General features: G+C 36.5%; 1 long non-coding RNA gene across 4 annotated transcripts; it reads left to right on the forward strand.

Annotated features, from left to right (window-relative positions):
- Positions 1,138-5,406, forward strand: LOC109837199. Of its 4 annotated transcripts, none has more exons than XR_002246214.1 (4): positions 1,138-1,410; positions 1,539-1,604; positions 1,719-2,321; positions 5,371-5,406. It is a non-coding gene; the product is annotated as an uncharacterized LOC109837199 (long non-coding RNA). The 4 variants fall into 4 exon arrangements; XR_002246215.1 differs by having other exon boundaries at positions 5,345-5,373; XR_002246216.1 differs by lacking the exon at positions 5,371-5,406 and having other exon boundaries at positions 1,719-1,807; positions 2,190-2,463.

Consider the following 14,881-nt stretch of genomic DNA (forward strand, 5'->3'; position numbering starts at 1 on the left):
TTCTATAAAGGAAGTTTGGCTACAGTGGTCCAGAATTCAAGTTGAATACTAACAAAGATTTTAGATTGAATTCTATAAAGGAAGTTTGGCTACAGTGGTCCAGTGGATACAATGAAGATTCTAATATGAAGAGAAGAGTTTTCGTATGCTCTCTTATATGGTATGTCTGGCAGGAGCGCAATGACAGATTGTTTTCTAATAAGCAGAAGAGTTCTCTTGTCCTCTTGAAAAAAATTGTGACTTTCTTAACATTTTGGCTAGGATGTGAGGGGATTTCTGCTCGAGCTGCCAGATTACAAGAAAGAAGAAGAAAAAGAGCTGCTGGTTTCATTAATGTTGATGCTGATTTTGGGAGCAAAGATGGTGCGGCTACAGTGATTCAATTGGGATGAGTTCCTGCTGGTTTTATAGTTGCTGGATATGCCCTCTGCTTTGCTTGAAAGAAAACTTCGTTAACCTTCTTCTGCTTTGTTTTTGGTTATTGCTGGATATGCCCTCTGCTTTGCTTGAAAGAAAACTTCGTTAACCTTCTTCTGCTTTGTTTTTGGTTATTTTTGACAAACTTGTTACATCAGTTTGTTGGGGATGATTATTTCTTTTTTTCCAGTTGTATATAGGGATGAAGTATTACTACTAGTAGTTTTTTCTTTTGAACTCTAGTACATACTCTTGGTTGGGAGTATAAACTATTTTTTTGTAACAACCAACTTGTTTTGTTTTTTTTAACTTAGTTGGCTGGAATACCTTTGGGTATTCCATCCTTTTTCTAAAAAAAAAAAAAAAACCCCCCCCCGCCTTAAATTTTATTCCCCCCCTACCACAAATTATTTCGATCCCTCTCCCTTATGGCCTGTTTGGATGGAGGGTAGAGAGGGGGGAGGGAAGGGAAGGGAAGGGAAATTTCATTTTAACCTTGTTTGAGAGTTTCATTTTGGAGGGTAGAGGAGGGGAATGGAGGGAAAATTTGGCCCAAATTCTTACACCCCACATTGGGGTGTAATGGAGGGGAAGGGAAGGAAAGGGAAAAATTCCCCTTCCTTCCCCTTCCTTCCCTTCCCTAAGTAAACTCCCAAACACACCATTAGATCTCTGCAATTCGCTCCCTCCCTCACTCTCTCTCTCGCCAAAACTGGCCAACCCTCCTCCTCTCATCCTCGTTCGAGCTCTCTCGCCGCCTCCCTCCCTGTCTCATCACTAAAACTAGGGCCACCCTCACTCCGTCTCTCGTCGCCAAAACCATCGCCGCCCTCCTCCTAGGGATCTCGAGATGGAATCGCCCAAGATTACAGAGTCTCCGGTTGATAAAATATGTGAATCTGCGACGGCGGCGACTAGGGTTCAGAAAGTCTACAGGAGTTATCGGACCCGGCACAGGTTAGCAGACTCCGCTGTGGTCGTGGAGGAGCTCTGGTAAGTTAAAGATCGGATTTTTATTTTGTTTTTATTTTTTTTCTTTTTTATTCTTATTTTTTGTCTCAAAAATTTTTATGCAAGTAATTATTTTTAAATGGAAATGATTAATTATTTGCATGTTGTAGGTTGGACAGGGTTTGTCAAAAGATTCCAAAGCCCTAAAGCTCGCGTTTCAGCACTGGATTGAAGCTGTAAGTTTCTTTGAATAAAAAATTATCTTTTTTTAATATTAGTGATAGTCTTTAAATTTTTTATTCAAATATCAAACTGGTGATTTAACTAATTTTATAAATTGTTTCTAATAGATTGATCCAAGGCATCGCTATGGGCATAATCTGCACATGTACTACGATAAATGGTGTGAAAGTGATGCTGGCCAGCCATTCTTTTACTGGTAATCTCCTAATTTTTCATTTTTTTGCTCAAATTATTCGATGGTAATACTTGTATCATCAGTGTGAAATATTTTGGCCTATGTACTTGTGAGCTTTCCAAATTAAACCTTTTTCACACCAAGGCATACTTTTTTGAGTCCAGCGTGAGTTTTTCTGTAAAGTCTTCTCTTTGTGGTCAAGTAGCGTCCCTTTTTTATTTCTGAGATCAACTAGTTGTATTGTTGTCCTTAGGAAAAAGCAATGTTTTGATTGTTTTAAGCAAGACGGGTGCTTTTAGGGATGTTTTAATATGATTATATGAGTGCTTTTACCTTTGTTCTCAACTTAGGATTTGATTATTTACTGATATAGAAGGATAAAGTTTGGTAGTCCTGGATCTAGGCACGCTTGCCCTTTCACTGTGGCCCTTGGTGTTTGGTTATTTTGGTCTCCTGCTCTTGCAGCTATTTTCCGGCTGGCTTTGCTCGCCACTCCTCCGGTGCTGCTACATTTTATCCTCCTCTACATTGAAAGGTATGTGAGTTGTTTTGGATTAATATCATCAAAAACTACGTGATCCGCAATTGTTCAACTAAGAGGGTTAAAGTATATACATAAAAGGTTGACTAACGTTCATGATTAATGTTGTATCTCTAAAGTTGTTTTGGATCAATATCACAAATTTTGAATATTTTTCTAGCATTAGGTAGATCATTCCATCAATGCATGCATTGATCTGATCACTACTGATGACTAGTGAATCGTGTTGGCATGGGACAGACTAATTAAGAAAGCAGCATATACTTCTCATTTTAGCTTCTTCGTGAAGTTTGCAGACATTAATTGCTAATTTATACTTGTGAAACTATGAGATATCAAGTCAAGTGTTGCAATTTCCTACCTTTCATATTATTTCTTCACATTATGTATACATGTGAAACTGTGAGATATCAAGTGTTGCAATTTCAGTATACCTTTCATATTATTTCTTCACATTATGTATACATGTGAAACTGTGAGATATCAAGTGTTGCAATTTCCTACGTGATCTTGTTATTTCTATGACAAACTGATGATTCTAATATGCTGGTTTTTATAGAGAAGATAGCTCAGAGGTTGATGTTGGCCTTCTTGTTTTGATGAAGATTTAACAAACAATTTACATCTAATATTGTTTGTCTAGTGTTTGTGTTTTGTTATTTATTATATACAAACAATAAGTTGGAGGATGGATGGATTGCGCCATAACAATCATATCAAATGGAGGTTGGCGGAATAGTGATTGAAGCCTTGCTATTCAAGTTGAAGATCCAAGTTCAAGCTTCATCCGTAATGTGTACCAAGTCAAGCTCTTTCATATTTATTGTTTTGGTTTTTCAAGTTTAAATATGAAACAATTGAATATAATTAGAAAATACATTTTTGTTTTATGTTTTTATGCTTACATATGATTTCATCAATATCAGTTTTATTTAGTTCAATAAAATCGTGTTTATTGTTTTGAAAGTTTGCAAAACAAGTATTTTTGTGAAAATATTGTTTTCTTGGTATATGGACTTAACAATAATGATATATATCTTCTATTAAGTCGATATATTCATTTTGTAAAGTTTCAAAACATGGTTAAGCTAAAATGTCAAAACTCATGTGTTTACATTTTTATGTTTTAAATTATTTTGCAAAATAATGATATTTTACATTTGGGAGGTCCTTTTAGAAAACCAGTTTTTGTAGCATGTGTATTATCATGTCTACAATTATTTCCCAAAGTTTTACATTTTTCTGAATTTATTTGATATTTTTAAACTCAGTTTAAAGTTGAGTTTTTCTGTGCACTTCAGGTATGTGCATGTTTAGTCGACTCATTAGTCGACTCATGAATCGACTCATAAGTCGACTCACGAAGTGTAGCGCAGTTGTGATTTTTCTTCTGCTGAGTTGACTCATATAAGCCGACTCATTAGTCGACTCATGAGTCGACTCATAAGTCGACTTATGAAAGAGCCGTTGCACAGTAACGGTTAGTTTCCAGCAGTATTTTCTGGGGTTTTTTTTTGTCTTTGCAGTTGGGTTTTGGCTGAGGTTTTGGGTGGCTATATATACCCCCTTACTCTCATCCTTCATATCTATCTAATGAAATGTTTTAAACAAGTTTAAAAGAGTTTTAAACAAGGGTTTAAGTTTTGTTTAAGTGTGTTTAAAAGCTTTTAAGCATTTTCGAGTTTGAGTTTGTGAATTTAATTCCACAAGAGTTTGAGTAGATCATCTATTGGAGTTTGAGCAATCAACTATTCTCCCTCCATCTCTTATCATCTATTGAGAAGTTTTCTAAACTCTTTTCTAGCTTTATATTTATTTGTTTGATTATCATCTTATTAAAGATAGTTTTATATTGAGTTTAGATTTGATTAATCTCATTGTTACACACACCCACTTGAGCTTATTGTATTTACGTTCATAATATATTTGGGGTTGTGAGAAATAGTAACATTGAGTTGAGCCTAATTGAGTTCTCACCTTGTTTAGAGAACAATCATTTGTTATGCTTAATTTGTGAAGTTTACTTTGTAATACACTTGTACACCGAGAGGAGTATGTGGTGAGGATGGAGTCGATATCGAGAGGAGTGGCGTCGGTGGCCTAGTGAGAGGTGATAATTCTGAACACTTGAGGGAGTCGATACGTGAGGATCAACACTTGAGGTTGTAGCTTGTGTATGTACTTTATAAGGATTTGTGAGAGTTGTCGGTTGACTTAATAACCGAGTGTGTAGAGTTTTCGATTAGCTAGAAAACCGAGTGTGTAGAGAAGTTTCGGCTTCCAAACCGGGTTGTATAGTGGATTCTCCCCGGGAGTGGGGAGCGGAGACGTAGGACGGAAGGTCCAAACTCTGTGATCATTTCTTTGTGTTTGGGTTTGGCATTGGCGCATTTATTCTTGCATATTGTTATATCGCCATTGTTGCATGATCATTTTGTTTACCCTTGTTTATATTGTATATCCTTGCACATATCTTGTAGCATATCATACTTGCTAGGATATATTTGTTACTTAGTTTTAATTGGTATAAAATTGGATTAGATTAGCATAAACTCTATTCACCCCCCTCTAGGATTCTTTCATAGCGACCTTAGGGTCTAACAATTGGTATCAGAGCTTGGTGCTCTTTGATTTAAGGACTAATCGCCTTGAGTTAAAGATCCAAGTTATCTTATTTTTGTGCTAATCTAGTTTTGTGATTTTATTGTTATCTTGCTTGCTCATATATACATTATAGATATGCACGGTGCACCTTGTTTAGGTTATGCCATCAATATTGCTCCTAGATTAGATAATTTCCTCTATGCCCAATGATGTGTTAGATTTAAACTTTTTGTTCTATCTAGAAACTTTGGTTTATGGGAAATTATAGATGATGCTTATATTGTGCCCACTTCGGAGAAATCCAAGTGGAATAAAAATGATCGTCGTATGTTTATCATGAATAAGCTTTTGTTAGAATTTTTACATAATGCGTTCGATTCATCTATGTCTAATAAGCTTGATTCTTTTGATAGTGCTTACACATTATGAAAACTTATAGAAGCACATCAAGGGAATTTGGAGGCGATCCGACAAGCTTTGGAGGATTCCGCTTCTAGTTCATGTGGAGCTTCATTTTCATGCACACAGCCACTAGACGATAGCCCTAGTGTGGTAAGCGAGTCCGAATCTGAATATGATTTATCTTTTGATGAACTCGCCCGTGCTAGTGAAAAATTATTGCATGCCTATAACAAATTACATAAAAATTTTATTGATTTACAAAGCAAGCATGAAGGTTTAAAATCCGATCATGAGAAGTTAGCTTCCAAATTTGATATCATTTCTCAAGAGAATGATGCTTTTAAAGAAAATAATGATATGCTAAATTTAGAAAATAATAATTTAAAATTGGATATTGCTAACTTGACTCATGACAAAAATAATGTCATGTTAGAAGTAGAGAACATACAAAATAATACTGCTTCTTTTATAAATGACTATTTATGTTCTACTTCTAATAAAAATGCATATGTGCCTAATAAAGATGAGTTGAATCTTGTTAAAAACCACATTTCATCTTTAGACTCAACTCTTGTTACATGCATGGATAATCATAATAAACTTATGAACATGTGTGCTAAGTCTCATGCTACTATATCTAGACATCCCATACATCATGCACACATGTATAGCAAAATTTACAAGTGTTCAAATTGCAACCGAAAAGGCCATATTGCTAAATTTTACTATGATGCACATAAATCTACAAAGACTAATATTAATGTTCCTTGTGCATCTCATAAGGCTTCTTCATCACATACACATTCACATGCCCATTCTCATAAAGTTCATCATAAACATGCTAATGTGTATCATTGTGATTTTTGTGGTAGAGTTGGTCACTTACCTAATTTTTGTTTTGATTTGCAAAAGGTTTCTAAATTGCAAAATATTTCAAGTAGACCGACATTGTTTCAAAATATTTCACATTTGCAAAATAATCTTAAAAGACCAACTATGTTTGCAAATGTTTCTCGTGCACATGTTTATGGTCAACAAAATCAAATGAGCCTCTTTCATTGTACTTATTACAATCGGAAAGGTCATTTGTATAATTTTTACTTTGACCGTGTTCGTGCATCAAATGTACCCAAAAGGGTTAATAACCCTAGGGCTTTGAGCTTTATTGATAGAGCTCATATCCCTAACCAATCCGGCACCAAGAATGCTTGGGTGCCAAAATATTTTTTAAAAAAAACCAAGAATTGTATTATTTTTAATTTTTAATTTTTCTTGGTTTTGAAAATTATGTTTTAAATTTTTTTTGATTAATTCTTTTATTTTCATGATTATTAGTTTTGATTTTTGTTGAGAGGTTTGTATTTATATAATCCCCCTCACGGGTTTATTGGGTGTTTATTTCCCAAATCATGTTTATCGGGTGCTAAAATGATTATATATGTTGGAACAAGCTCAAGAGCTTGATATTGTTGCCTCTCTTAAAAATTGTATTTTGATTTGTTGCTTTGAATTCATTATATTTCATTTATATGATGATTATGTGTTTGTGCTTATGGATCATCTACTCGTGTCTTATAATGTATTCCATGAGTGGTTTGATCAAGTTATACAAAGAAAATTTTCCTCTTTGATCAAACATTGTTTTGGACTCAAATCTTGATTTATAACTTCATTTGAGTGATTTGTTTTCACTTGAAAACTTTTTTCATGGTTCTCATGTTTTCCTCATTCCTTCGTTTTTATAAATCTATTTTTATACACTATGTTTTTATAATTATGTAATGAGACACTTCTTTCATAAATGACATATTAATATGTGTTTTCATTGTCTTGTTTGTATGTGAGTTATGTTTAGCATATCTTTCATTTATGCTTACTCACATGGTTTTGCCTTAGCTTTCATTTCATATATTCTATATGGCATTTTGATAGGGAGAGCTATTCCCTATACTTATTTTATACTCACTCATGCATATTGATAGGGGGAGCTTTCGCTCTCTTTATTCTTATTATTTTTCCCTTTTTGATGTTGTCAAAGGGGGAGAAATATTATGAGTATATATTTTCTTGTTTATATGCATGTGAATTATAATTTATATATTCATTTTCATTCATGCATATATCTTTTTTGTAAATTGTTTGTCATCATCAAAAAGGAGGAGATTGTTGGCCTTCTTGTTTTGATGATGATTTAACAAATAATTTACATCTAATATTGTTTGTCTAGTGTTTGTGTTTTGTTATTTATTATAGACAAATAATAAGTTGGAGGATGGATGGATTGCGCCATAATGATCATATCAAATGGAGGTTGGCGGAAGAGTGGTTAAAGCCTTGCTATTCAAGTTGAAGATCCAAGTTCAAGCTTCATCCGTAATGTGTACCAAGTCAAGCTTATTGAAGATCAAGATCAAGCTTGAGTAATATTAGTTTAGGTTTATATTATGCGTGTTGGTACTTTAAGCTCAATCATATATACACACACATTATATTGGTTTCCCTGTATATATATAGTTATATATATATACAACACAAGTTTTGTTTTTCATATATATATATACCAAGTTATATATATATACACACAATTTAGTTTTGGTATATATAGGTATATGTATACATACATGTTTTTGTTTCCAAGTTTATATAAATATGAAATTACATCTTTCATATTTATTGTTTTGGTTTTTCAAGTTTAAATATGAAACAATTGAATATAATTAGAAAATACATTTTTGTTTCATGTTTTTATGCTTACATATGATTTCATCAATATCAATTTTATTTAGTTCAATGAAATCATGTTTATTGTTTTGAAAGTTTGTAAAACAAGTATTTTTGTGAAAATATTATTTTCTTGGTATATGGACTTAACAATAATGATATACATCTTCTATTAAGTCTATATATTCATTTTGTAAAGTTTTAAAACATGGTTAAGCTAAAATGTCAAAACTCATGTGTTTACATTTTCATGTTTTAAACTATTTTGCAAAATAATGATATTTTACATTTGGGAGGTCCTTTTAGAAAACCAGTTTTTGTAGCATGTGTATACATTTGGGAGGTCCTTTTAGAAAACCAGTTTTTGTAGCATGTGTATTATCATGTCTACAATTATTTTCCAAAGTTTTATATTTTTCTGAATTTATTTGATATTTTTAAACCCAGTTTAAAGTTGAGTTTTTCTGTGCACTTCAGGTATGTGCATGTTTAGTCGACTCACGAAGTGCAGCGCAGTTGTGATTTTTCTTCTGCTGAGTCGACTCATAAGGCGATTTATGAAAGAGCCGTTGCACAGTAACGGCTAGTTTCCAGCAGTGTTTTCTGGGGTTTTTTTTGTCTTTTCAGTTGGGTTTTGACTGATGTTTTTGGTGGCTATATATATATCCCCTTGCTCTCATCCTTCATATCTATCTAATGAAATGTTTTAAACAAGTTTAAAAGAGTTTTAAACAAGGGTTTAAGTTTTGTTTAAGTGTGTTTAAAAGCTTTTAAGCATTTTCGAGTTTGAGTTTGTGAATTCCATTCCACAAGAGCTTGAGGAGATCATCTATTAGAGTTTGAGCAATCAACTATTCTCCCTCCATCTCTTGTCATCTATTGAGAAGTTTTCTAAACTCTTTTCTAGCTTTATATTTATTTGTTTAATTATCATCTTATTAAAGCTTGTTTTATATTGAGTTTAGATTTGATTAATCTCATTGTTACACACACCCACTTGAGCTTATTGTATTTGCATTCATAATATATTTAGGGTTGTGAGAGATAGTAACATTGAGTTGAGCCTAATTGAGTTCACACCTTATTTAGAGAACAATCATTTGTTGTGCTTAATTTGTGAAGTTTACTTTGTAATACACTTATACACCGAGAAGAGTGTGTGGTGAGGACGGAGTCGATACTGAGAGGAGTGACGTCGGTGGCCTAGTAAGAGGTGATAATTCTGAGCACTTGAGGGAGTCGATATGTGAGGACCAATACTTAAGGTTGTAGCTTGTGTATGTACTTTGTGAGAATTTGTGAGATTTGTCAGTTGACTTTAGGGGTGAGCACGGTTCGGTTCAAACCGAAAAAACCGACCGAACCGACCCGAACCGACCCGGAAAAAGCGGTTTTATGAGTAAGGCGGTTCGGGTCGGGTTGACAATTTTTCAAACCGACCCGAACCGAACCAACCGAATATATTTGTGCCTTTGATTTGTGGGTTTATTGCTGTGTTCGATCACCATGAATAGCAGTTGCAGGGAATTGATTCATACATAACCAATGTTCTAATGAGTCAACTTCTTTTTTTGTCTCCACAAAGACCAAAGTCAAAGCTTGCTACACAAAGACAAAGCAAATCCGTTACTAAAAAATTACAACGTCAGAGTCTAGTATTTAATCCAAAAGGACAAGTTACTTCACTTAAAAACAGTATACATACATGAGCAAGAATAATAAATTAAAGTGAAGTTAAAAAAACAAATACATGCTGACATAGGGTAATAATAATATATAAAAGATAAATTGAAGTGAAGTTATACTTGATGAAGTTAGAACCGAACAAACCGAACCGAACCGCACCGAACCGATTTGTAATGGTTCGGTTCGGTTTTGAATTGTAGGTGGTTCGGTTCGGTTGTTCAAATTTTGGTAAAAACCGACCCGAACCGAACCGTGCTCACCCCTAGTTGACTTGATAACCGAGTGTGTAGAGTTTTCGGTTAGCCAGAAAGCCAAGTGTGTAGAGAAGTTTCGGCTTCCAAACCGGGTTGTGTAGTGGATTCTCCCCAGGAGTGGGGAGCGGAGACGTAGAACGGAAGGTCCGAACTCCGTGATTATTTTTGTGTGTTTGGGTTTGGCATTGGCGCATTTATTCTTGCATATTGTTATATCGCCATTGTTGCATGATTATTTTGTTTACCCTTGTTTATATTATATATCATTGCACATATCTTCTAGTATATCATACTTGCTAGGATATATTTATTAATTATTTTAATTGGTATAAAATCGAATTAGATTAGCATAAACCCTATATTCACCCCCTCTAGGGTTCTTTCATAGAGACCTTAGGGTCTAACAGTTGAGGCCAAGGAGCTTGAGGAGGTAAGGCCATATTGTATCTTTTGTGTGTGCGTGCGCGTGTTGCTTTTCTCTGATGATTATGTTTTTTTATTAAAAAGCAAGGTCTCTTGTAATTTTCTTGTAGGCCATTAATAATGCACGAGAAAGGGAGAGAAGGATACTTCTTCGATCAGTAAGATTATGTATTGGCACTTCATAATTATGCTTTTGATTTTACAATTATTTATACTAGTTTATATAGGATATGGAAACAAAGCAAGTATGCAAAGTACTTGAATATGAAAACAGTCTAGAAAGAAACCAAGTCAGAACTCACTAGCTCACTACTGATTAACAAATAACTATATATAATGCTAAAGAACAAGTGGCAACAGTCCCAAGGTTAATGAAACTTGAGCTTGATTCATAAAAGGTGTAACATAATATCAAGTTGATTTTTTTAATTTTATTTACTTTGGATGGTAAACATGGTAGCTGTGAGTTTTCCCATGCTTGTTTCTTAGATGGTTACGCTTTGTTTTCGTCAAAATTGCTGTATTCATTACAACTTCAATCGTTATAATGAAAACAAAAGGATAGTCTTTTTATAAGACTTTTACACAATGAAAATAAAAATTACAACTCTCATCAAAACAAACGCAGGGAGTCCGTTTATCATCTCCTGCTTGCGTGGGTGTCTTCGCCTGTGCCGGGGCTTATCCGTGGACCACCTTTGATCAGATCCGGTTGCTAAAAATTTGACAGAGCTCCTACCTCACCAAGGAAGTATTTGCTTAAAGCGCTAAAATCGACCAAGCGAAATCAGTAGCTTTTCTTGAGATTAAGATCAAGCCTAATCTCGAGGAACGGACGGGAACGGGCTTCAGATCCTTCGAATTGCTCCTTCTTTATGTCGGGATTCGCCGGGATCTCGCTAGCCATTGCTGAAATTCATGCTCCCTTGCTCTCCAACTCGGCAGCACCTCATCGTCTTGATAATTACTCTGCCCCCTTGAAATGAGGCACTAGACTTGTATTTATAGGGCTTCGGATGCGGGTTTTGGGATAAGAATGATGGATTCCTCCATATCTTCAGTTAATAACTGATTAACCATGTTTAGAGATAGGATTTAGGCAGTTAGGAACCTCTGGAACTGAAAAGATTTCGTGAAAACCCGTCAAAAGCGCCAAAAACGAGTTTTCGGGTCAAATCTACGCAAAGGGGCGCGGGGCGGCACGATCCGACCCGCGCGGGCACGGGTTGGATCGCGCGCGCGCTTTTTTGGCATTTGGTGTTTTTTTCGGTTTTCCGGGACTTGTAGTTTCTCCCGTTTCGTTCACTCGCCCATCGTGTTGGCTTGTACGCTCCGCACGAGTTGATTGACGCACGTTGATTGACGCTTGCATGCTGATTGGCGCGCGTGTATTGACCGACGCACGCGAGCTGAATGATGCGCGCGTGTTGAACGACGTGCGCGAGCTGATAGACGCATGCAAACTGATTGACGCGCATGAGTTGAATGATACGCGCGTGCTAACTGACTGTTGGGCGCGTTTGGACGCTTTGAGTTGATTAACGCGTGCGGGCCACTTGGCGTTTGTCGTTGTGGTGGTTCGTTATTGTGTCATCAACGGTTCGCCGATTCGCTTCATACGCTTGTCGGCGTCGGATAATCCTCTTCGACTCGGATAATGTCATCAACGGTTCGCCGATTCGCTTCATACGCTTGTCGGCGTCGGATAATCCTCTTCGACTCGGATAATGACGTTCATCGCTTTCTCTTTGTCTACATACGCTTGTCGGCGTCGGATAATCCTCTTCGACTCGGATAATGACGTTCATCGCTTTCTCTTTGTCTAGAGTTGTATTCGGGGACCTATAGGTAATTTTTGACGCCTACAAATACCCCCTCCAAAAAATTTCTGACTCGTTCTTTTATAGGGGAGTCTGGAATGTTTTGGATAAGATAGGCCCTTTCCTCAATCTCGTAGAGGGACCTGTGCACTGCTTCAATTTTTGACTCTTTCAGCCTTCAGTCTATTCAGTGTTTTGTCGAATAAATGAAGTTCTTTTGGTGCTGCGTTTATCGTCTGACCGTTGTCGAAATCTTAGATTGAAGTTAATGTGTAAGTTTTCGAATTTAGCTCTTATCGTTGAGTTGACCTTAAACTGATCATCTTCGTCAGAAATTCATATCTGAATGCGATTGAACTCTCTGGAATCATTCTTTGCCTTATTTTAGTGAAATTGTTGATGTGTCGACCAGCATCGACCTTCACTGTAACGCGTTGATCGACATCGACCTTTGTGTTGACCGACGTTAACCTTTGCTGTAACGTGATGACCGGCGTTAATACAGTTTATACTCGTATGTTTGCTAGAGTTTACACAGTTTAAGCTCTTGAGACGTTGGAGCGTGGTGGTCCCAAATGTTGGGCTGCAGGACTAACTATTAAAGCTGATTCATTTGCGTGTATGGATCTTATCCCGAAGTTGTTGGATGCTGAAGTCACGATACCAACTAACGGAGCTGGTACGTCAATGACTCGTATTTATAGATTTTTTAGCAAATTCTCAGCCATCAACGGGTTTGATGAGCCTTTACCGACTACCATTTGAGTCGGGCTAGCATGCAGATTGTTTAAATCCGTTCTGCACGTAACGTTGTGCTAAAAAGTTAACTCTTTTAGTGCTATGATATTGAATACGTAGACTTCGTCTTTCTCCTGTGAAAAGACTAAACAGCGACGTATATCAGACGTAGACTTAGGATTTTTAGCAAATCCTCAGTCTTCAACGGATTTGACATGCCTTTACCGATTACCGCTTGAATCGGGCTTGCATACGGATTATTTAAGTCCGTTCCGCATGTGACGTTCTACTAAGAGAGTCAACTCGCTTAGTGCTACGATATTGAATACGTAGACTTCGTCTTTCTTACGGGAATAGACTACCCGGCAACGCGTGTTAGGCGTTGACTTATCCCTACTTAGGTTTCGGGATAAAATTCCCCAGACTGGAATTCTGGTGTCTTTTTTAATCGGTGGAAGACTAAACCAGTAACGCGTGTTAGGCGCTGACTTATCCCTACTTAGGGTTCGGGATAAAATTCCCCGTGCGTGTAAGGCGCGGATTTTGGCGTTATGAATAACAACCTGCCATAATATCGAATATGTGAGCTTTTGTTCTTTTTACGGTTAAGAACTAACCGGCAATGCGTATTAGGCATTGACTTATCCCTTCTTAGGATTCGGGATAAAATTCCCCATGCATAAAAGGCATGGATTTTTGTTGCTACGATGCTGAATACATAGACTCGGTCGTTTTTACGAGAACGAACCACCCAGCAACGCGGGTTAAGCGTCGACTCATCTCTACTTAGGTTTCGGGATAAAATACCCCAGACTGGTATTCTGGTATCTTTTTTAATCGGTGAAAGACTAAACCGGTAACCCGTATTAGGCGTTGATTTATCCCTACTTAGGATTCAGGATAAAATTCCTCGTGCGTGAGAGGCACGGATTATAGAGTTGAAGGATGGTGTCTTCTTTTGGGGCAAAGATGAACCCGAAATAGGAGAGGAAGAATTTTATATTCTATCTCCCAAAGCTGAAGAGGAAGAATTTTATATTCTATCTCCAGTCGCAAAAAGAAACTCAAAGTGGGATCTCCACTTCAAGAATCCGGGAAGGTGAAACTAAGAGTGGGATCTCCACTCCGAGAATCAAAAAGATTCGAACAATCCTGACTGTCGGAAGGTTTGATTATCGAACTAAAGGTGGGTTTCTCATTTATCGAGAGTGAATTATGGTTTTGGCCCTAACTGTAGGAAGTTTTGACCAAACGGGAGTTTGAAATGACCCTAACTGTAGGAAGGTTTGATCACTCGATTTGAAAGTGGACCTCTCGTTCATTGAAGGAATCGAGAGGGAATTTTGACTGTGGTCCTAACTGTAGGAAGGTTTGACCAAGTGAGAGTGAGAGTGTGAGATGATCCTAACTTTTATAGATTTGATCACTCGATTTGTGGACCTCTCGTTCATTGAAGGAATCGAGAGGGGATTTTGACTATGGTCCTAACTGTAGGAAGGTTTGACCAAGTGAACAGTAAGAGCTGGAGTACAAATTACAGTGGGAGTGTTGATTCGTACAGATCACTCAAAGGGGGTTCCTAGTGTTAAGTGAGAAGTACTTAACACGGAGGGGTTTGACAGTCGTCAATGATCAAGATGTTAAAATTCCAAGTACTATGTCCAGAATTTAATAATGGGAATGTTGAGCGTATAAACACATAGAAGTTTGAGTGGATTCAACCGAAAACAATTTTGATGGTCCCACCATCAATTAGTCTGATCGGTGGAGGATTTTATGATGGAAGACTATGAGTCGTCAACAAAAGAGTGTTTGGAAATCACAGTGGGAGTTTAGTGTCTATCACTTTGTTCGTAATGATCAGGTTATCCCTAAGAATATTACATTTAACATTCTTCCGGGAACT

Source organism: Asparagus officinalis, chromosome 4 (genome assembly GCF_001876935.1).
Source record: "Asparagus officinalis chromosome 4, Aspof.V1, whole genome shotgun sequence".
Taxonomy (NCBI): domain Eukaryota; kingdom Viridiplantae; phylum Streptophyta; class Magnoliopsida; order Asparagales; family Asparagaceae; genus Asparagus; species Asparagus officinalis.